Genomic DNA, 23,106 nt, shown 5'->3' with positions numbered 1-23,106 from the left:
AAAATTAAATACCGATTACACAAAGGGTCAGTACGGAAATGCGTGCGCTCGCTGGCATGCGATAGTGATTACACCCCGAATGATGCTACTGCAATGAAATGTAACTGCGATGAAATGATTTCGTTATGCCGATTCGTAGGAATTCTTCGATCTCGGCTATAGAGGTCCAATTTCGATGAAGGCGAAATTCTAGAGGCCCGTGTACTGTGCGTTGTCAGTGCACGGTAAAGAACTCCAGGTGATCAAAATTTCCGGAGCCCTTCACTACGGCGTCCCTCATAGCCTGAGAGTCGCTTTGGGACGTTAAACCCCCATAAACCATAACCATAAACCAAACTTGTTTTGCTTATAAAAAAAATTGATGCCAATCGCTTGTGGGCGGTTTCATCACTCTGTTCTCGGACTGCTCGATATGTCATTCTCTGTCTGGCGGCTTATATCTACTTCTCGCTGTGATACTTACGGTTCTTGGTATTTGAGACGACAGGAAGCCTATGACTGTGGCGTTTTTTTTTTTTTTGTATAACGCATGGGCGACTGCATATGTTGAGCATTTACAAGAATCCACCTCGGCTACTTATATGTTGGAGGGTTTATGGATTTTAAAGTCCCAAAGCTACTCCGGCTATGAGAGACGCCGTAGTGAAGGGTTCCGGAAATTTCGACCACCTGGGGTTCTTTAACGTGGACTGACATCGCACAGTACACGGGCCTCTAGAATTTCGCCTCCATTGAAACTCGACCGCTGCGGCCCGAATCGAACCCACGTCTTTCGGGTCAGCAGCCGAGCGCCATAACCACTGAGCCGGCGTAGGGTACCGGTCGGTGATGGAGGGATGGGTGAACGTTGGTGACGGTGCCCTTTTGCCAATGAGTGCCCGGATGTGCGCCCCCCCCCCCCCCCATGCACGCACGCACGCACGCACGCACGCACGCACGCACGCACGCGCGGGCGTGCTATACTATTATACTATATTTAGCAGAACAAGAGAGCTCGACGTCATTATAATAAGTCAAACTCGTAATTTCTTACTGTAGTAGCGAGAAGACACGATTAGCTGTGTTTTTGAAGATACTGAGCTATCGGGACTCGAGATATATAACGTGAGTCACAAATACAATGTCGGCGTTCCTCGTAGCCTGAGTAGCTTTGGGACGTTAAACCCCAATAAACAAAGACAATGTCGAAGAGGTGCTTTAATAAAATATGTTTTATAAGCTCTGGATGTTGGGGAGGGCCAGTGCTTCCACGAGGCTCTCGTTGAGCTGTGGATGTGTGGTGGAAAGGTTTCGCATATTCTCGTACCTTACATGTAGTAAAGGGGGGGGGGGGGGGGGGGGGGATACCGGCAAATCGGTTTTGGGGTGACGGAAAGGTATGTGTCTGTATGTATATATGCCGATACATGACAGTTTCGTTTCTCAGTAGTGCGCGGGAACGCAGAGGTCGCGCGCTACGGTCATGTCGGCGCCTGCGTAATACGCAGCGAGCGAGATATTCCCGACTGACTCAAGCTTCAGGAGAGACTTATTACTCGCGCGACGGGGTCTCCGAAACTGATCAAGATGGAGTGTTTTATAGATCCAAAATCCACCGGCTTTTCGCCTTATACCTCATAAGATGGATTATAGCGTATACATAGCCGATTTACATTAATTTCGAGTTGATTTCATTTTCCGCCTCTTGCCGTAAGTTCGTCTTTTTGCCGCGGGCAATAAATAAAATGTGTCAAGTGAGAACATCTGGCATTAAACAAATTTGGGCATTTTTTATTTCATATACCAGAGAAAAGTAAACCACGTAACTTTTTTTTTTGTCCCGAACCCGTTTGAACCCGTTTGAACCGGTTCGATACGGTCCGAACCGGTTCGAACCGGAACGGAATGTTGCTCTGGAGCCGAACCCGGAACTGAACCCGAAAGGCGTGAACCCGAACCCGAACCGAACCCGAAAAAATTCCGGCTCGACACCCTGCTGTAAACAACTGGAAAATCGTCGCGTTTGGATCATTTTCAATGGTACGCAGTGTCGCATATCGACTGTAATTTCATATAGGTGGCTTGTGTCTTCTGAATTGTTCTTTGTATTTCGTCTGTAGCCGTAGAGCGCGCGGGATTTTGCATGTCCTCTGTTGCCGAGTGCAAATATACACGTCGGAAATTTGCGTTGGCCCGAAAAGGACGAACACAGTTCGCAAAGGAAACGAATGCTAAGGTAAATGAAGCAACTGCTCTGTTTGGTTTGTTTTGAATGTTCATAATTTTGTTATATTAAATGTCGAAGGTTTGTTAAACTACCGCGGGCCTCTCGTTTTTTTTTTTTTTTATCTTTCTCCTTCGCCGACGAAGACGGTGCCGTGTCTTTTCTGGCCCGGAACGAGCTCATAATGGGTTTTTTCGTCCGCAGCAACGCTCACAGCTACATTACGAACGACTGAAGCAAGGCGAAGGCAGAAATGTACGAAAAAGCATGTACTGCTCGAGAAACTTTTGTTCCATGTCTAGCATTGTGCGCACTAGATTGTCTGTGCTTGGTTGGTTGTTCTGGTGCTTTTATGTTGTGTGCTTTTGTTTTCTAATGTATGACACTACGTTTTTGCTGAGATTTTTTTTTATTCCTGTGTTTGATTTCAAAACCTATTTATGAGCAGCTAGTGCCGCTAGTACTTCATACGCTCGGTTTAAAAAGGGTCCTGAAATTACATGTATGCTGTCTTGTTTTCATGCCGATTTCCTGTCACTGGCTCTGTTCGGAGCGATAATGCGCTGTGTCACATGCTTGAGCTGAGGATCATAAGTGCGCCTCTTTTCCGTCTAATAAACAGTTGTTAGAGTGCGCATGTGTTGTCCTTCTTCTTGTGCCTTTGTCGTTGCGTGGCCGTTCATTTCAACAGTGTTACCTTTAATTAACGCATGCATTAGGGCTGAAAAACTTAATAAAAACGCATTTAATCAAGAACACCTACACCCTTCATAAGTAGCACATATGTGTACTCTCTCAATCAGACTGTGGCAATGGCGTTAAGAAAGCCGAATACCGTGAAAAAGTAAACGGCAGCAAGGTTCATTCGCCTGGTGTCATTCGCCTTTAAAGAGAGTTCTGAGACAGAAAGTTGGACTAGTTGGTGTGGATTCATACTTAGCAGCGCAAAAAACGAGGACCAAAGCGAACGAGACACAACACTGCGCTTGTGTTGTGTCTCCTCGTTCACTTTGGTCCTCGTTTTTTGCGCTGCTATGTAAGAGTTCCGAGAGCGGGAGATTTTCGTTCACACGCATTGAAGTACACAGTTGTCGCGAAATGGGCATATTTATCACCTCCCACATTTACTAACAAATGATGCGAAATGCCCGATCCTCTTGGAACGGACGCCAGCACGCCGCTGGAACCGACGCCGCTGGAACCGACGCCAGCACGACCAACGACCGCGCGTATCGGTGAACGTTTGCCAGATTCTTAATTTCGGTGGACGGCAGACCGCCGGCCTTGCACCTTTTGTGACGAGGCCTATCGAGTCCGCAGGATTCGTGTGCGCGATTTCGGCGATTGCGGAGGGTGAATTCACAGCTCGCGCATGCAAATAGCCTTCGAGCGTAGTTTTGGCTACAGTGACTTCAACCCTCTGCGCTGAGAGCTGACGTCACAGCAACGTCACAAGGATGAGGCCGGTGTCGCGACGCGGCTCTGCTCCTCTAGAGCGGGCGCGCATCGAGGCACCCTAGCCGTGGAAGTCGCGACGGGGCGCGAGAAACCGGTCTGCCCCAAGCATGCCTTCCTTGAATTCCTAGACGGGAATCGGGAAGCCACTGCACGTGGCTCCGGCAGGAGCGGTCAGTCGCCTTTCGTGTCCGATGGTGTGTTCACGGCTTATTTGGCTGCCGTCTATTTCTTCTGTGCGCGAGTGATGTGATGACGCTTCGACATTAACGCAAAAATGACGAACAAATGTTGTGTGCCTCAGTGCCGAGGTAACTATAAAACGGGACCAAAGGTTCATGTGTTTAAGTTCCCGCAAGATAAAGCGCTGCAGCAATCATGGATACGTGCCATTCCACGGAAAAACTTCGTCCCTTCTGAGCATTCCAGGGTAGGAGATGAATAATTTTTTTCCATTCGTCCTCTTTTGTAGCTTTTAATTGTAGCACCGCCAAACTTGCAAAACGTTTTGGGTACCTTCTAAATGTGTATTTAATATTTGATCACGAGTTCTTATTTGTAGCAGGCTGTTACTTATATTAGACAAATATTTCTTTTTTAGGTCTGTGAGCATCACTTCACAGACGACGACATCGTGCGAGAGGCGTCATATGTCGACGATGCTACAGGTCGAGTGACGACAGCAGAGTTATCGCATTTGCGCCTTCGGTCAGGTGCAATTCCATCATTATTTCCAGGCTGCCCTAGTTACCTATCAAGCACAAAGACTTTAAGAGAGGAGCCAGAGGCGAAGCGAACACGCCTGGAAGCTGCTTCAATGCAAAGAGGAATTTCTGAGTCAATTCAGACATTTCGCAATGCCAAGGAAGCGGACAAAATCACCACCTTAAGGGACCTTGCTAGCGAAGTCAGAAGCCCTAAGTCACAGTTCTGACATGTAATTGAGGCCAGTGAGCGTCTCATGTTGGTGCACATCATAGAGGACGAAGCTCCATGGGTTAAATATTCAATTGTAATAAAATCAGACCTCAGTATCACATTGTTCTTTGTGAAGAAGCCGCTCACAAGACTGGGCCCTAACTTGCCTATTCCGAGTGCAGCCAGAAGCAAAAGAGAAATTATAGAACTCCTCCAAAACGTTGAGAATTGGGACAAGGGCTTAAATTCAAATTCTGGCGATGCAAACGAAGACATCGGCGACACTATTCGTCTGCTGCTGAACAAGTTTTCCACGACACCAGCCGACGACAAAGCCAAAGCAATAGAATTCCTTAGCGAGCAGCTGAACCTGCTTTTTTTTTTTGAAGAAGGGGCGGAGACGGTACTCCGTTGAATTCATGGTTTATTGCTGCATTCTTTTTACGGTATCACCGCACGCATATAAATACATCCGCAGCTATGGATATGTCACCCTGCCCCACCCTATGACCATTCGGTCGATATGTTCGTCATTTGGTATGAACCCAAGACTGGAACATCATAGTCTGACGTTCCTGAATTATGTTACAAAGAGGATCTCGGAACTCGATGATCGCCAGCGCTTCGTTACCTTGATGGTCGATGAAGTCCATATTAAACCTTATTTTGATTACAAAGGGGGCAATATAACTGGTGCAGCACTGAATTCATCGGAAGCCGCTACCAGTGCTTTCGTCTTCATGATACAGAGCGTCGCATGCCCTTTCAAGGAAGTGGCCCACATTGTGCCAGTGCACAAAGCCAATGGGGAGTTTCTGCACAATTTACTGAAAGATGTGATATGTGGGCTAGAAAACATTGGCTACAGAGTTTTATGTGTAGTCAGTGACAATCATTCTGTGAACAGAAAGGCAATGTCTCAGTTTACAACGCCGCCAATAAATGCAATTTTATATCCGCACCCCTCTGACCCATCGAGACCTCTCTTTTTTGTAATTGATCCAGTGCATATACTCAAATGCATCCGAAATAATTGGCTCAACCAAAAAAACGACCAACTATGCTTTTATTTTCCTGACTTCAATGAAAATTCCAACCAGCCTCCACGCATGCGCACAGAATCGTTTGCTACAATCAGAGAAGCTTACAAGCTGGAGAGTGATCAGCTTTTGAGGTACGGTTACTCGCTCTCTAGAAAAGCCTTGTACCCGTCTAGCCTTGAGCGGCAGAATGTGAAGTTTGCCTTGCAGATTTTTAATGACTCCCTGCCACCAGCGCTTCGTGCTCTTGGAGAAAAACACAGCTTACTCTTTCCTGAAGATACAGCGAGTTTCATTGAGGTTATAGCGAAGTGGTGGAAGGTTGTGAATGTTAAAACCCCATGGAAAGGAGAACGACTGAATGACCGACTTCAAGAGCCAGTTTTTCCTTCGGAGGATGACATGAAGGTGGCTTTCCTCTACAAAATTTTGGACTGGCTTGATTCTTGGAAAGAGAAGAATCTGGACAGCGGGGTGCTCACAAAGGAAACCCATGCTTCTCTGCATCAAACAACCCATGCACTGGTTGAAGTCAGCAGGTATTGCTTCGATGAACTGCAGCTTTCATACGTCCTGCTCGGCAAGTTCCAGACGGACAGCTTAGAGGACCGCTTCGGGAAATACAGGCAACTTGCTGGCTCCCAATATCATGTTTCTATTAGGCAAGTTTACGAGAGCGAAACTAAATTACGGCTGCAAAATACTTTGCCCACAATCGCAAGTGCTTGCGGAACGAATAGCTCCTTCGATGAGCAATGGGAAGATCTGCGAAAGCAGATAGAAACACCGCATCCTAACTGCAACGTTGTAGTTACGAGAGATGCCTTGTCAAAAATACAAGACATTATCCCCGTCCTGGTGTACGTGGCAGGATATGCAGTCTACGCGACTCTTAAGAAATTAAACTGCATGAAATGTCGGGCAGCATTGACAGTCGGCAAGACTATCACTGTCTCTGCAGCTCAAAAGTACTATCACTTGGTGAAAGATATAGACCGAGGTGGCCTCATTTTCCCAGCGTTGTTTGCTGTAAATGCTGTAACCCACAACTATGTTGTTGTTGAGCAAGTGTCCAAGAAAGCGGAGTTCTTGGGGAGCCCGAACCAGCGCCGTCTAGTCACCGAACTCACATTACAGCTGCTTGCAGATCAAGAGTCATCAGATTTTGACACCTGCGAAGATGGGCACACAGTTGAGCTTCTGTTGAAGCATGTGTTGTGGAGCAGTACTAACATTCTGCTCAAAAACTTCTGCCGCAAGCTCAACGATGATGTAGCCGATGCAAATGCTAAGGCTAAGGAAAGAAAAGCTGCAACGCTTTCAAGGAAGTGAAAAGTTGTTTGTTTGTTTGTTTGTTTGTTGCTGGTGACTTTTAAATGTATATATTATTCCGCATCAAGAACAGTGTTACAATAATCGAAATGTAAATAAATGTTTTGTACCTGTAAATCTCTCCACTGATGTCTCAACTGGAGTAAAAACAATCTTTTGCAGCCAACTGTGCTGCCGCCTCATATCCTCGCGCAGTAAAAAAGAAACATGCATGCTCCTCGGAAAAACCGGTGAGGCCCCATCCTTGTGACGTCACTGGAGGAGCACTGAGGCCTTAAGTTCGTCTAGGTGGTGTTGCTTCAACGCGACGACTACCTGCATCGCAGGACGCCCCGTGCAGTAAGGGAGAAGTGCCGATGTGACCCGGTCTGCAGAGGATGTGCGTTGAAGGTCGGCAGCCGGCAGCAGTCGTCGGCGTCGACTGTGGACAACAAATTTGACTTTTCATTAATGCAAGGTGTAAAGCGATTTAAAATCAAGTATTGGTGACATAGGAGGAAGAAGATACAATTAGCAAGAAGCGCCGTACGTACGTGAAGCGTTTCCCAAGCAGGCGATAGCATCATCTGCTCTTATTGCAGTGTTATCGTAGTGTGTAAACAAGTCAAACTACAATTTCTGAGCAAGAACAGATAATATTTAAGATATGGAGAGCCCACCTTGCGTTATGCCAAGCAAACGATACTGGTAGAGCACAGCTATGTAAACAACCTCAGCGCGGTGCTGAAGTAATCGTAATCGTAGCATTCCTGGCGGACTTAACGCAGGCAGAGTAAATGCTAAATGATGCACTGCTATCTTGAAGCACTCATTTAGGTGGCGGCGACTATTCGTCGGTGCGGGCAGTGAATCATTCGGGTCTTTGTTAGCTTCTGTTAGCTGCTTGGTACTGCCGAAAGAAATGTACGTATGTTCGACACACACACGCACACACACACACACACGCACACACACACACACACGCGCGCGCGCGCACGCACACGCACGCGCACACACACACACACACACACACGTAGCAGGGAGGCAGTCACATTTGGCACTTTTCTCTGCTCCTTTCATGCCGTAAGCTTACTCTAGTGCCACCTTGTGATAATTTGAGTATTTATCGAGCCGACGAATAGCGGGCAAGAACAGCCAGCGACAGATCGCCACGCTGTTCACGGCGCACATCGGCGAAGGCATGCATGGCACGTGCCGTTTTTCACATAGCTCGCGTACTAAGCTGAAGGTTTCCGAAAAGAAAACACGGAAAATGCATTTTGTTTCGCTAAGCTAAAAAAAAACTTTTCGAGCAACCGCCGTCCACTGTGTGCGAGCAAGCACCTCAACTACCTCAACGGGCTTTACCTCAACGCAGCGAACAGCGCGCAGCAGACGACGCGGGGCGGGTATGCCCTTGTGACGTCATCAATCAGAGGTTGCCAGACCAGAAAGCAGCTCGCATGAAACGAAAAAAATTCGTTTTAAAAATATCTACCGCACAGAATCAACTGAAACTTAGGGGGATTGTAGTTTAACGTGTTGGAAATTAAATGCAATAAGCAGGGTATGCGCGAAAATAAGCTGTCGTGGCCCCTTCAAGGCGGAGCTTGTGTGTCCGCTTCATTTTTAGTGTGCTAGCACCAGGGTGTGGAACCGGAACCGAACCCTAACCCGAAAGCGGAACCGAACCCGTATTTTTTCCCGGAACTGGAACTGAACCGAGCCCAATTTTTTTTTGCCATCTCGGAATTGAACCTGGACCTGAACGATTCAAAGGAACCGTTCCAAACCGGTTCGGGACTCGGTTCAGCCGCACTTTTTCCAACACAGAATATATATATATATGTATATATATATATATTGTAAGGCTAAAGAAGATGCGTCTGATGGTTTGCAAAGACGAAGACGAGGTGACAGTGCTGTCGAGAGTCTTTGGCCAGCGCTACGCTTGTGTGCCTTTCGCCGACCTGATCCCGGACTGCTGCCGTTGCCATTCCCGTCGCCCCAGTACCTCGTAATAAACCCCCCGTTACATTTGGTGGAGGAGTCGGGGTAAAAACATCGGCCCTGGAGCTCCGTAGTCGTGCTCTCCCGACGCGCAAGATGCCTGAGGACGTCCAACACCAGGCCGTACAAGTGGGCCAGGCTGTCATCTGTGCCGGCTCCCTTCGTCAACGGGACCCGACCATTTTCAGCGGCACCGACGAGAACGATGTTGAAGATTGGCTCACATCGTACGAGCGGGTGAGCGTATACAACAAATGGGACGATGTGACGAAGCTAAACAACGTCATCTTTTACCTCGCCGGTGTGGCTAACCTCTGGTATCGCAACCATGAGGCAGATATTCAAACCTGGTCCACCTTTAAGACTAAATTTTCCGAAGTATTTGGTCGGCCGGCTGTCAGGCAACTCCGAGCCGAACAGCGATTGCGCGAACGATCTCAGCAGGCTAGTGAAAGCTTCACTAGCTACATTGAGGATGTCGTCGACTTGTGCAAGCGGGTCAATGCTCGTATGTCGGAAGCCGACAAGATCCAACACATCTTGAAAGGCATCGACGACGACGCTTTTCAGATGCTTCTAGCGCGCGACTTGCGTACCGTTGCTGAAGTTGTCACGCTCTGTCAAAGCTTTGAGCAGTTGCGCAAGCAGAGGATTCTGACACGCCAGCGGCCACAGCAGGTTGAGTCGCTCGCTGGGCTCACGTCTGCTCCTGACCCATCGCTGCTACAGCAGATTAAAGACTTCGTGCGGGAAGAAGTGGCACGTCAACTTTCCTTTCTGCCGAGCGCTCACGACCGACCATCATATCTGGCTCCAGCCCTCCGACATACAATTCAAGAACAAATTGCTGAGGCTCTTCCACCGGCCCATCCGTCACCACCTGTCACGGTTCCGCTGACATACGCTGACGTTGTCGCCAGACCACAACCTGTGGCGGCTCCGCTCACATATGCCGAAGCCGTCGCGAGACCGCCTCCTGTCGCGGCTCCAGTGACGTATGCCGATGTCGTAGCAAGACCGCAGCCGCAAATCTATAATGCGCCTCCGGCGCATTTGCGAGGGCCAGTGGCTTACCGTCGACCTACTCCAAGGGTCAGCGATTATTGGCGCACAACGGACAATCGGCCGATTTGCTTCTTTTGTGGTCTCCCAGGTCATGTATCTCGGCATTGCCGCCGTCGTCTCCCGGACGCGGAAATTCCTCCCCAAGCTCCTGGGTACTGGCCTCCACCGAGTCAGTACTCTGTGCCAGCTGCGCCGCCGCAAAGTCGTACTTTCTCGCCGGACCGTTCTACCCTCTCCAGCCGCCGGCCCTCTTCTCCACGACGCCGGTCTATCTCGCCTATGCGACGTAGCCCCACCGCTAACCAGGAGGAAAACTAGGCGCCGCAGTTCCTGAGGCGAGAACTGCGTCCACAACGAACTTCGAAAGGCCTCATCCGTCAGCCGCTAACCTCATTGAAATTTCCGTCGACGGCGTTTCTGTCATGGCGCTTGTCGACACTGGTGCTGCCGTTTCCGTCATGGACGCAAAGCTGTGTAGTTCTTTAAGAAAAGTAAGGACGCCAATTGCTGGACTCTCACTGCGCACTGCCAGCGCTCAGAACATCCAGCCGTCAGCAGCGTGTACCGCTCGCGTTGTCATCCAGGGGACCATCTATGCCGTCGAATTCGTCGTATTGCCCTGCTGTTCTCATGCTGTTATCCTGGGATGGGATTTCCTATCGCGCCATGCTGCTATCATCGATTGTGCTCGAGCTGAAATCGAGTTCTCTCACCTGCCCGAAGCTGTCTTGGACACTGCCCCCCCTTCTGGTGCCTGTGTTAAGGCCCTCGTTGCCGAAGACATTGACCTGCCTCCCTGCTCTTCTGTCCTCGTACCCCTTTCTTGCGGCCCTCTTCGCGACGACACTGTTCTCTTCACTCCGTCCTCTATTTTTCTGCACCGCAAGTGCCTGCCTCTGCCATACGCCGTACTGACTATATCCGCTGGCCTCTCCGTACTGTTCGTGTCTAACCCATTTTCGTTCCCCAACGCCTTGCGCCTAGGTGAATGTCTCGGCACTGTACAGCCATTCGCGTCTCTGCTCATCCGCGAAGAGGCGGACGACGCGCCGCACCTCTCCATAGCCGCACTCAGCCCACCTACCGCTGCGCCCGATCCCTCCTCAACCGAAGCATTCCTTCGCTCCATCGACGACAACCTTCCAGCGCCGCAAAGGGCACAGCTTCTCACTTTACTTAATCAGTTTCGCTCCTCATTTGACTCACATCAAAGTTCCTTGGGCCAAACTTCCACTGTCACCCATGCCATCGACACAGGTGACCACGCACCGCTGCGACAACGTCCCTATCGTGTGTCTGTCGCCGAGCGCCAAGTTATTGAAGACCAAGTCGACAAGATGCTCCAGAGCGGCGTCATTCAGCCGTCAAGCAGCCCATGGGCGTCGCCTGTGGTGCTCGTCAAAAAGAAGGATGGCTCCATACGCTTCTGTGTAGATTACCGCCGCCTTAATAAGATTACGCGCAAAGATGTCTATCCCCTCCCACGCATAGACGACGCTCTGGACTGTTTGCAAGGGGCCGAACTCTTTTCCTCCCTCGATTTGCGTTCCGGGTACTGGCAAGTTCCTATGAAAGAAGCCGATCGCCCCAAAACCGCCTTTGTGACACCGGATGGCTTGTATGAATTTACAGTGATGCCCTTCGGGCTTTGTAACGCCCCCGCGACTTTTGAGAGGATGATGGACACCATTTTGCGCGGGCTTAAGTGGAAGACATGCCTTTGCTACCTCGACGACATTGTGGTCTTTTCCCCGGACTTTGACACCCACCTCTCCCGTTTGAAGCACGTCTTGACCTGCCTCTCTGACGCCGGCCTGCAGCTGAACTTAAAAAAATGCCGTTTTGCCGCCCGTCAATTAACCATCTTAGGTCATGTTGTCTCCAAGCAAGGTGTCAGTCCCGACCCAACGAAACTTCGTGCTGTGGTTGACTTTCCCAAGCCTACCTCCATCAAAGACCTGCGCAGCTTCCTGGGTTTGTGCTCGTATTTCCGCCGATTTATTCGCAACTTTGCGTCCATTGCTGCGCCTTTGACTCAACTGCTGTCTGGAAGTGCGGATTTATCACTGTGGTCTCCAGCGTGCGACGACGCATACAACACCTTGCGCCGTCTCCTCACGGCGCCGCCCATTCTGCGCCATTTCGACTCGGCCGCTCCTACCGAAGTGCACACGGACGCCAGCGGTGTTGGCCTCGGCGCTGTCCTCGCCCAACGAAAACCTGGCTTTGACGAATACGTCGTTGCTTATGCTAGCCGCACACTCACACCAGCAGAACGCAATTACTCCGTAACTGAAAAGGAGTGTTTGGCGATTGTATGGGCCCTCGCGAAGTTTCGACCGTACATCTATGGGCGCCCTTTTGACGTTGTGACCGACCACCATGCTCTCTGTTGGCTTTGCAACCTGAAAGACCCCTCCGGCCGCCTCGCTAGATGGGCCCTTCGCTTGCAAGAATATGATATCCGCATCGTGTATCGCACCGGCCGCAAGCATCAAGACGCCGATGCACTGTCACGCTGTCCCCTTCCAGCCGAGATCGCCAGCCTTTCCACCTTTTCCACCTCCGGCGCTTCTCTGCCCTTGCTTCGTCTCAGCGACATGCCTTCAGCGCAACGCATGGATCCGTGGATCGCTTCCCTACTCGACTTTCTCGCCAACCCAACAGCTGCTTCCCCGTCACGTGCGATCCGCCGCCAAGCTGCCCATTTTGCGATTCGTGACAACCTACTTTATCGCCGTAACTACAGCTCCGAAGGTCGCAAGTGGCTGCTCGTTATTCCACGTCACTTACGCTCGGAGATATGCGCATATTTCCATGCTGCCCCCCACAGTGGTCACGCGGGCGTTTTCAAGACCTATACCCGCATACGGCTGCGCTACTACTGGCGCGGAATGTACACCTTCATCATGAAGTACGTACGCTCCTGCATTCCCTGCCAACGTCGCAAGACACCTCCCCATCGTTTTGCTGCTGAGCTGCAGCCGTTACCATGCCCTCCACGCCCATTCGACCGCGTTGGCATTGATTTATACGGTCCGCTTCCCTACACTGCAGCCGGCAACCGTTGGGCTATTGTAGCGGTGGATCACCTTACCCGATATGCCGAAACTGCTGCCCTTCCGGCTGCCACAGCGACGGACGTTGCCTCCTTCATTTTGCACCGATTCATCCTTCGTCACGGTGCACCTCGTGAACTGCTCAGTGACCGAGGCCGCGTGTTCTTATCTGAGGTGGTGAAGGCGCTTCTCAAAGAGTGCAACACGATTCACCGAACTACCACCGCCTATCATCCGCAGACCAATGGCCTCACTGAACGATTTAACCGAACCCTCGGAGACATGCTCTCCAAGTACGTCGCTTCTGATCACACGAATTGGGATCTAGTCCTTCCGTACGTTACTTATGCGTACAATACCGCTACGCAGTCCACCACCGGCTTCTCTCCTTTCTTCCTACTTTACGGCCGCCAACCCTCTGCTACTATCGACACAATTCTCCCTTACCACCCTGATGAATCTGAATATCGGCCCGTTTCCGAAGCCGCGCAACACGCCGAAGCCTGCCGCCAAATCGCCCGCTCACTCACGACTGACACCCAGTATCGCCAGCGCTCCCGCATCGACCAAGACCAAACCTCACCGAACTATTCTTCTGGAGCACTTGTGTGGCTCTGGATCCCTTCAGGCACTCCCGGTCTCTCCTCAAAATTTCTGGCAAAGTACCATGGTCCCTACCGTGTACTGGAGCGCACCTCTCCGGTTAATTATGTCGTGGAAACCCTCACGCCGTCTCCTGATCTCCGCCGCCGAGGACGGGAGACCGTTCATGTCCAGCGCCTCAAGCCCTACTACGACCCCGCCGTCTTGCCATCATCCTAAGTCGCCAGGATGGCTCCTCTTGTCCCCGGGGCGACAAGGCTAAAGAAGATGCGTCTGATGGTTTGCAAAGACGAAGACGAGGTGACAGTGCTGTCGAGAGTCTTTGGCCAGCGCTACGCTTGTGTGCCTTTCGCCGACCTGATCCCGGACTGCTGCCGTTGCCATTCCCGTCGCCCCAGTACCTCGTAATAAACCCCCCGTTACAATATATATATATATATATATATATATATATATATATATATATATATATATATGGTGTCCTCGCTAACTTTAGCCAAGGGTTAAAAAATAAAACATTTGAGGTAGGGCCAGGGAAACCAATTACTTACATCTACCAACCGGCTTGCGCATCATAGGCAATTTTTTATTTTGCAATTAATTATTTAGCAATTAAGATAATTTTTCTAAATGCGTAAATATTGACTTTAGACAGCAAATGTGAATAGCAAAGTTGGAGAGCACCTTCAGAAACGCCAATTCCATTTATTTGCGGTAAAGAAAACCTCACGTGTATCTTTTTTCCGAGCTCCAAAGAGAGCCCGCGAAATACAAAAAAATCACGTGACTAGCGCATTCGCGCGCCACGATTGTGCTGCTCTCAACCGTGGCCTGAGTGGACGAAATCAGCTGCTGGTAAGGCGCGACGAGCTCAATGCGCCGGCAGGCCGATATGTCAACGGTGGTTGCGGCGCCCGCGCGAGCCAGTCTGCAAGCGTGACGGTGCAAGTTGCAGCGAACGCGCCGGGCATTGTGAGCTATGACATGGTCAAAGGTGACAAACAGAAATTCGACGAGTTTTATTCGCCACTCAGAGGCAAAAGAAGATAAGTAAAATACTTCCCAACGTTCTTTTGACTCTCAGTAGCGAATAAAACTAGCCGAATTTGTGTTTGTCACCTTTGGCCATGTCATAGCTCGCAATGCCCGGTGTGTTCGCTGCAACTTGCGCTGTCACGCTTTCAGACTGGCTCGCGCGGGCGCCGCAACCATCACCGTTGACATATCGGCCTGCCGGCGCATTGAGGTCGTCGCGCCTTGCCAGCAGCTGATTTCGTTCACTCAAGCCAGGGTTGAGAGCAGCACAATCGTGGCGCGCGAATGCGCTAGTCGCGTGATTTTTTTGTATTTCGCGGGCTTTCTTTGGAGCTCGGAAAAAAAATACACATGAGGTTTTCTTTACCGCAAATAAATGTAATGTGGGTTTCTGAAGGTGCTCTCCAACTTTGCTATTTACATTTGCTGCCTAAAGTCAATATTTACGCATTTAGAAAAATTATCTTTATTGCTAATTAATTAACTGCAAAACAAAAAAAAATGCCTATGATGCGCAAGACGGTTGGTAAATGCATGTAAGTGGCTTCCCTGGCCTACCTCAAATATTTTATATTTTAACCCTTGGCTAAAGTTAACGTGGACACCCTGTATAAGAAGGGGGTGAAGATCGGATGGATCCGATAGAACATAAAAGTAATTCGGTTGACACACGGTAGAAAAACAACTTTATTCTATAACGTTTCGACCAGGGTCTGGCCTTCGTCAGACTCACTGAGTCTGACGAAGGCCAGACCCTGGTCTACCGAATTACGTTTATATAAATATATATATATATATATATATATATATATATATATATATGTGTGTGTGTGTGTGTGTGTGTGTGACGAAGACGAAGCTGGCAGTGGCGCGGGACGGAGCGCTCGCGCTAGGCCAGCGGCTATTAAATCATCTCTTGTTCATGGTTCACCACGCCCCATTCTTCGGCTGGCCGCCACGTTACAATATATATGTATATATTTTTTTTCAGACAAAATTACATGTGCCAGCGCGTTTACCCACCGAAAGCTGTCTGCGCTAGGCAGTGCGAAAATGGCATCCGGTCTATGCGACAACAAAACTATAGGAAGAAAGCCAATTGGTGCTATCGGTAATTCTAAAGCATTGTACGCCAGATTGATGTGAAATCTTGGGTTTAACAGTATCCCCCTTTCACATGCTTACGCACAGCTTTAATCGAATTGTTGGCGCTGCTCTAACTCATAAATAGGGCCCGGAAATTTAGGCATTTGCCTAAAAATGCCTATAAATGCCTGAACGAGGGATTTTTGCCCTTGCCTGCCTTTTTGTCACTTTTTAGGAAATTCTACCTATTTAACCACAATTTTTGCCTATAAATGCCTAAATCCGGCACTTCGGTCCTCGGTGACGTTTTCAATTTTGAGACATATGCCTATGTATGGTGAAAGGCACGCGCCGATGCACGCACAAAAGGCGCAGGTCTCGCCGAACGTTTTTCTCGAATTGTAACTTGAACGTAGTGTAACGAAGTGTTTATCTCGAAGTGTAGCAAGAGGCGAGTTTGGACAGAGACCTGAGATACATTAGTGCAATCTTCTCAACATTGACGGAAAGAATGACAAAGCTGGAAAAGGCTGGACTCTCAATGGATGAATCGCTGAAGGTAGTGGCAGAAGTACCGTAGCACTTCGGGGAATGGAAGAAAAGGGCGCCACTGCTTCTACGATGATGCAACAATTGGTAGAAAAAAAAAATAGATGCCTAGAAACAATTTCCCAAATCAGAGTCTTTCTACCCGGAGACGATACGGGCACATCACCTGAAGGCCTAAGCCTTTATCAACTCTCACGTTTTAGGTTCGCGCCACTAAGTTCATGCGATCTCCAAAGAAGCCTTTTAAGGTACACAACTATGCTTAGCGAAAACCGAAGGTGCTTCACGCTCGAAAACCTGAGAATGTGCTTTATTGCTTCAGTTGAGGACTCCGTACGCTCCATGCTTGACTTATAAATCTTGTACTTCTGAATAAAGAGTATTATTCAAAGCGCCTATTTTTGCTTTATAGAGCCTATTTCAGTGTTTTTTAGAGCCTAGATGCCTGCCTATTTCGGGGTTCTTTAGTGCCTAAATTTCCGGGCCCTACTCATAAAGCATCGCGCGACAACGGCTTCCCTTTGTGTTGTGCACTATAAATATGTGAAACTTCTAACGTGCAACGACCTAAGTTGCGCAACATTTACTTTCGGGGGCATTTCTTGCCTCAGGCCGCATATATTGAATACGACCTCTCACGATGGCTAGTGGCTGTGGTGCTCGGCTGCTGATGCCGAGGTCGTGGGTTCGATACCGGTGGCGAGGCCACACTTCGACGGCGGCGTAATGCAAAAACGTGCGTGTGCTGTGCGATGAGAGCGCACTTTGAGCAACCCAGACGTTAATATGCTATTATTACAAAACAGAAAAAGCATAAATTGGCGTTTTTTTTTTCAAGAGTCCGAACATTCTGTGTTGCACGCGACGGAAATAAACAAGCAAATGCTGGCTTATAGCAGTGGTAGGGATACTTAGAAAAAATAAGTAAATATCGATCACACAAATATGGAGTGCGGAAGTACATGCGCTCGCTGACATACGATAATGGTTACGCCAAGAAAGATGCTACTCAAATGAAATCTAACTGCGATGAAATGATTTTGTGTTATGCCGATGCGCTGAAGTTGTTCTGCTTATAAAAACAAATAAATGCCTATCGCTAGCAGCTTCGCCACGCTGTTCTCGGACTTCAGGATCTTGAATTCTCTGACAGGAGGCTTATATCTCTGCCTTTCGCTGCCGCACATGACAGAAGCCATAGTCACCGAAACCAAGCAGCATAGTGGATGTATTTTTTAAAGCAATTTGTGGTGCTCATCAACGGGAGCCTAATAAGGTCGTAATTTTTTTAGATAATTGATTAACACAGCCACCGGTGGGATCCGAACTAGAGCTGTGCACGGGCTCGGGCCGGCCCGAAAGCCCGTACCCGGCACGGCCCGCGGGCCGGGCTCGGGCCTTGTGGAAGTCTATTCACCCGGGCCCGGGCCGGGCTCGGGCCACGGTATATTTGTCTCGGACGGGCCGGCCAGGCTTCGCGATCGCGATTGCTCCTGCGTGGCTCTAGCCGCCCTACTGTTGCAAGGTTCGAAAGTAATCTCCACATGAGTGGTCTCACGAGCCCAAATGACACTGCACAAAGGAAGGTGAGGTGTGTCGAACCGAGGGCACTCGCAAAAGTACCCTCCGCCAGGCGTTGACGGGGGCCGGGTGGGAGAGATGTGTGGGGGGGGGGGGGGGGGGGGGGGTCATTTTCACATGTACGGGACCACAGGACTCTCGCTCGTGTGGCACCTTAGGATGCTTTCCGCCGAGGAGCGCGATGAAGTGTACGGGCGCATACGAGAGCTCGGCGCGTCGACACCACAGCAGTTGCCGGAAACTATGCAAGAACAACCTCCTGCGAAAAAGCCGTGCATGGATTTGTTCAGCGAGTGGAGCGACGAAATCAGCAATCGGAGTGCCGAAAGAGACGAGCTGAGCGAGTACTTGGCTCAGAGTTTGAGCTATCACAGTTTTGGAGAAGCAAGGCAGCGACGTACCCAAAGCTTTCTCTTCTTGCCAAGAAAGTGTTAGCCATTCCGGCTACAGTTCAAGCAGCGAGAGAAATTTCAGCGCTGCTGGGTTCATTATGCAGGAGCACCGCACTTGCCTCAAGCAGTCATCAATGGACGATTTGTTGTTTTTACATAACTTGAAGTGATAACTCTCTACATGCGCCGTGTTTGCATATACTCACTAATTTTCATCTAGACCATGAGAGCCGAGTATTTTAAAAACATTGAAATAAACTGATTTTCCTTAAATTATCTCTTTCTGTTTGATCGTCACTTCAATTTCAGTTTTGCAGGTCGGGCCGGGCCCGGGCCGGGCCTTGACTCGGGCCGGGCTCGGGCGGGCTTAGGTTTCTTCAGTGTCGGGCCGGGCCGGGCCTCCGTCAGTATTGTAGGGCTCGGGCGGGGCGCGGGCTGAAATTTGCGGCCCGTGCACAGCTATAATACGAACCCACGAGCTCCGAATTTCGCGTCCCGTGCTCTACCAACCGAGCTACGGTGACGGCTGCCCAATGTTCTACTTTCGGCGTGAGCTATGTGTAGTGTAACGGAAGCTTGCGAGTCAGCGCCATTTTCGTCAATAGCTGCGGACGTAGTACGTTTTTTACAGCGAGTGCCCCGTAGGAACATGATCGAACGGTGAGGGCGGAAGCTGTGCGAGAACCCTTACTTCGGGTTGTTTGTGTCTGATACGAGAGGCTGCTGCTTGTTGGCGTTCTTTCGTACAGCACTTTGGCGACGGCATTTCAGAGCGCAGCTCTTATCCCAGATAACCACTTATGTCCTTTGAACATCCTAAGAATGCCTAGTGCTTGATATTGTGTACTTCTTATATCACCGGAGATGTTCCATAGATCATCAGAAATGCATCGGTACCTCTAGCATAGGATGTGCATTAGATCAAATGGTTGGATATTTTATTTATTTATTTTATTTATTTATTGGTACATACTGTCAATCCCATATGGGATTATAACATGAAGGGCATAAGTTGAACAGTCTAAAGCACAATAAGGCAAGCAACCATAATACAAACGTAAACACTCAGTGTTGTGGGGGTAAGATGTTTAACAAGAACTCAAGAATAGAAGTAAAGGGGTATAAACTTTCAAATGGACGCATCGAGGGGATATCTATGATCATATAATGTTCTTCTAATGGATATCCTAATTTGTCCATGGAACACACTGAAGATATTCTATAGATCACCAAAAGTGCTTCTTTACCCCTAGTAATGGATGTGCACTAGACCTCGCAGTTGGATATTTGTCGCATCCACTGGATGGCCACAAAAGCTACATAGCCAGCGTTCCAGAGCAGCAATCGAGAGCTGCTGAAGCATAATACAGCCCTCTTACAGCAATACAGCAGGTGCTTGCAATCAATAGTGTGTGCACTGAAGCAAGGAAGGAAAAATTAATGACCTTTGTAATAGAACTGCACCATTTTAAAAAACAATGACAAGTTACTTAGCATCAGTGCTTTTTATTTAGAATATCTGCATCAGAAAAGTTATAACAAATAAATCTAGCACAGGGTGGTAAAAATGTCATAATAAAGAAAATGAGAATATGCTGTGACTCTTTTTCAGCTTCAGATGTTCACAAGCACTCTTTCTACAATTCTTGACAGACTTGTCGCATAGCTCTAGTCACTTACAATTCTAAGCAACTTAGAGTGCATCTTGTTTCAGACACTGTTAGGGATCGTTAAGCCTCTGCCGATCCAAGGAGTTAGTGCCGACTGCTGGTACCTGTCACTATAACTACCTAAGTAGGAGGGGAGGCAGTCTGCAGACAGGCTTTCATAGAATCACTGAAGCCAATAATTAAGCAGTAATTAAGTTTAGGAAACGAAAAGTGTGCGCGAGCGCCGAGATCGAAGGCGTAGCACGTACGTGAGTGTAATCTGCATGCGTCTCGCGCGCTGCTCAAGTAGCTCAAGGTCAACAGGTCACAGAACCGCCACTACGTCTTGGTTACATCACAAACGATGGCAATGTTTCGCATTATCAATGTTTTGCATTATGGCCAAAAAGCTCTGAGTAATTGCCGATGGAAGAAAACTAATAAATTAATTCCATGGAGCACATCTTAGGATTCAGGCTTTTCTTATATGTTTGAATGTGGCACTAAAACCGCCGAAGATATATGGCGCGTCCAATGTCCGCGTTTGGTGGACAGTAACATACTTTGCACATCTATTGTTCACGCTTGGTGGACATACACGAGATCATATATTAGGCATCTATAGTGTCCATGCTTCGTGGACGTGCTCTAGATTAAAAAAAAAAACAATCATATTATTGACGTCCTATAGACGTCTAGCGCATCCAAACGTACCGGTGATCCTTACGATGCACGTCTAATGGACGCCGCTTTTAGGACATGACGTTTCGATCTTTCCGGTACGTCGAATGGATATTTGTGGTTCACTGGGATGCGCCCGTTCCTGCGTTCCTCGTCCGTAGACCTGCAGTGGCGTAGCCAGAAATTTTTTTCAGGTGGGGGGCTCATGTTGCAGCGCGGCCTCCTCATAGAATTTGTGGAGGGATCAAGCGCATCAATAAACTGCATTGCCATTCACAATGTCATTGTGTAATAGATAACGCTAAGCACTGTGTAGTCAAGTGAAATATGCATTTTTTAAATAAAAGGATGTATTCGCATGTCTAAAAAATTGTGGCATACATAACTGATACCAATTCTTCCATGTTTTTGCGTATTTAATGAGTAAAGAAAATATCACACCAAGTCTAGAACTATATCAGTCCGAAACCAGCAAAGCAGTGCATGCCGCTTATATGAAAAACGTAAAGGGCATGAAATGAGCAAGTAGAGGACAAATATTTTAATGAATCTGTCGTTCAAGAACCTTTACATTTTTGTACATATGCAACGGCCAGAGAAAAATCTCAGTGACGCTTTCCTTCGTTCCAGTGCACTGCGCGGCAGCAGCTGTCACCGGTCATGCACCGAAATTTTAGTCGAAACAGCGAAGACATGTATAAACGAGGAATTCTGCGAAATAAATACATTAGAAGTGCAAAGATAAAATGGAGTATTAGAAATGCGATGACACAACTTGATAAAGGACAAAAACGTGTCACTGGAAACACTGTATGTATACACAAAACCTCGCAACAAGATATTTAAATAAACATATGTCTCCATTAAATCTACGTATGTAAGCAAAAGTGACACTATATAATGCGCCAAACAAGGCAAATAAACATCTTGCAAATAAACATCAAGGCAATTAAACAGCTGAAACCCCATAACGACCCCCCCCTCCCCCCTGGCCACCTGGAAGGTGGCTGCCACGGAAATATCCCGGAGGGTGGCTACAGCTGCGTAACACGCCAGCTGCCAGTTGGCGTGTTACGCACACACACAGGCGGCGTGTGAAGAGTTGCACTCGAACTACCGACGATCGCAACCGCCTGTAAATTTTTCACCAGTGAGTGCGCGGATGTGCACACGTACAGGCGGACGCAGTAAAGAAAACAACTACCATACTCTAACCCCGGGTAGGATTCGAGCCAGCTGGGGCGGCGCAACAGGGAAACTTCGTTTACTGACGCCTTATGCTACTCGGCCAACTTCGTAGATTCACATTTACGTTCTTCCTCGCACAATGCAGCACTTGCAACAGTGTCACAACGCAACGTCGCAAAGATGTCGCAAATTTACGCAGACACGATCCCAACAAATCCAAACCTACATTTTTTTATCATATTATTTTATCACAGTAATGCTGGCGACGACACAGTAGGCCAAGATCTTAATTTTGCACTGTACTAACAAAAAGCCACGATTAGCTGTGTTTTTGAAGGCGAGTTACAAAGGCTATGTAGAACAGGTGATGTAACTAAAATATGTTTGGTAAGCTCTTGAGATGCATGTTAAAAGTGTGCTGGGGGAGGGGGTGGGGAAGGACTGGCAAGTCGATTTTGCGGTGACGGAAAGGTCTCTGTATACCTGCCGATAGAGGACATCTTCCTGTCATAGTGGGCGCATGCGGGGATCCTGAGCGATTCCTGACTGACACAAGCTACAGGAGAGACCGATTACTCGCGCGACGGGGTCTCCGAAACTCCTGAAGCTGAAGGGTTTTGCCGGTGCAAAATTCGCGAGCTCTTATTCTTATATATACCTCATCAGGTATATTATATAGCGTATAGTTTTCACGTGACGTCACGGACGCCATCTTTGGGCACTGTGGCTAGCTTCCACAGTGTACGCGGGAACCGGTTGGCGATGGGAGGGTTAACAAAGCGCCGAGCCTTTCGTTGAGCTTTTCAGACCCAGAGATGGCGGCCGTTATGACGTCGGTGAAAACTAACTTCGAGTTAATTTTATTTCGCGGCTCTTGCCGTAAATTTGTCATTCTTGCAGCAGATATCTCGCATTGAGCAAATTTTGCTGTTTTTATTTTATATACTGATACCACACAGAAAAGTGAACAGCATAATAAGGTTGATTAAAAACCATCCACGTTCAGAAGTTTTTATAGTTTGAACCCGTTTGAAACCGTTTGAACCGGTTCGATGCAATCCGGAACGGAATGCCGCTCCGGAGCCGAACCCGGAACTGCACCCGAAAGGCATGAATCCGAACCGAACCCGCAAAAATTCCGGCTCGACACCTCAAAAATTTCAGAGTGCACTTTAACGATCTAAAGGGCGTGAGGCGAAAGCCGTGCCACCAACGAGACGACGGCTGTAAGCACCGTAAGCACACACGAGGCGGCTATGGGGTGACTTGGATTGGCTAGTA

General features: G+C 48.6%; 1 pseudogene across 1 annotated transcript; it reads left to right on the top strand.

The window, feature by feature from the left end:
• The first annotated feature begins 3,628 nt into the window (after positions 1-3,628).
• On the top strand, positions 3,629-7,182 carry LOC149338461 (uncharacterized; annotated as a pseudogene). Its single transcript, XR_016283447.1, has 2 exons — positions 3,629-4,088; positions 4,260-7,182. The product of XR_016283447.1 is annotated as an uncharacterized LOC149338461 (transcript).
• The last annotated feature ends 15,924 nt before the right edge of the window (positions 7,183-23,106 follow it).

Source organism: Amblyomma mixtum, chromosome 6 (genome assembly GCF_055824585.1).
Source record: "Amblyomma mixtum isolate Tamu chromosome 6, ASM5582458v1, whole genome shotgun sequence".
NCBI classification, from domain to species: domain Eukaryota; kingdom Metazoa; phylum Arthropoda; class Arachnida; order Ixodida; family Ixodidae; genus Amblyomma; species Amblyomma mixtum.
The sequence above is the reverse complement of the archived record's forward strand: the minus strand, read 5'-3'. Positions and strand labels throughout refer to the sequence as shown.